The sequence below is a fragment of the Rhinatrema bivittatum genome, chromosome 13 (genome assembly GCF_901001135.1).
Source record: "Rhinatrema bivittatum chromosome 13, aRhiBiv1.1, whole genome shotgun sequence".
Classification (NCBI taxonomy): Eukaryota; Metazoa; Chordata; class Amphibia; order Gymnophiona; family Rhinatrematidae; genus Rhinatrema; species Rhinatrema bivittatum.
Window position 1 is genome coordinate 6,517,178 of NC_042627.1, and position 724 is coordinate 6,517,901.

The window sequence follows — 724 nt, forward strand, 5'->3', positions numbered from 1 at the left end:
GCAAAACAGCAGAAAGCTTTCTAAAGATGGTTAGTCATTAGGCCAACTATAGATGAAAACCGGTGGCCTTATGATTGCACCCTAACCACTGGACTACTACTACACTGGCCAATGAACTACACAAGTCCCCCTGTCTTTCCCCTGGGTCTCACCATTTGTGCTAAGGTTGTCACCTGGTTCCCTGTCACAAGGAACTGGTTAATCCAGTCAATGTATGTCATAAGGTAAAAGCAGGACTGGATTAACCTGAAGTGCCAACTGGCAATCCTTCTGTGTACCCCACATACATTCCTGCCATGATGATTTAACACCACACTACTTTATTTCACTATGCTATGGCTAAGTGGTTAGCATTATCACTTGCCCAATGGGAATGGCTATGCCACAGATAACTGGGCAAGATTCTAGAAGCTGGGGTTTTTCAGACACGAAATAATGGTGATGCCCTGCCCTATCCTACTAGGATCAGGAATTCACTCCAACAAACTGAAGAAGCCAGCAAGGTCTTGCCCTACATCTTTTCCTGTTAGGCTTTTAAAAGGTATCAAAACCTACAAAGACTCCCAAAACATGCGAGATAAATATTTGGAAGCCAGAGGAGAGCGGATAGCACAAAAAGCCACGCAGCGTGAGACACAGGGCCGCACACTGCCAAAGCCCTTCCAGCAGCCTGCTTCCGGGTGTAAGAAAGCGCGACGTGACGTGACGTGACGGCGCTTTCCAG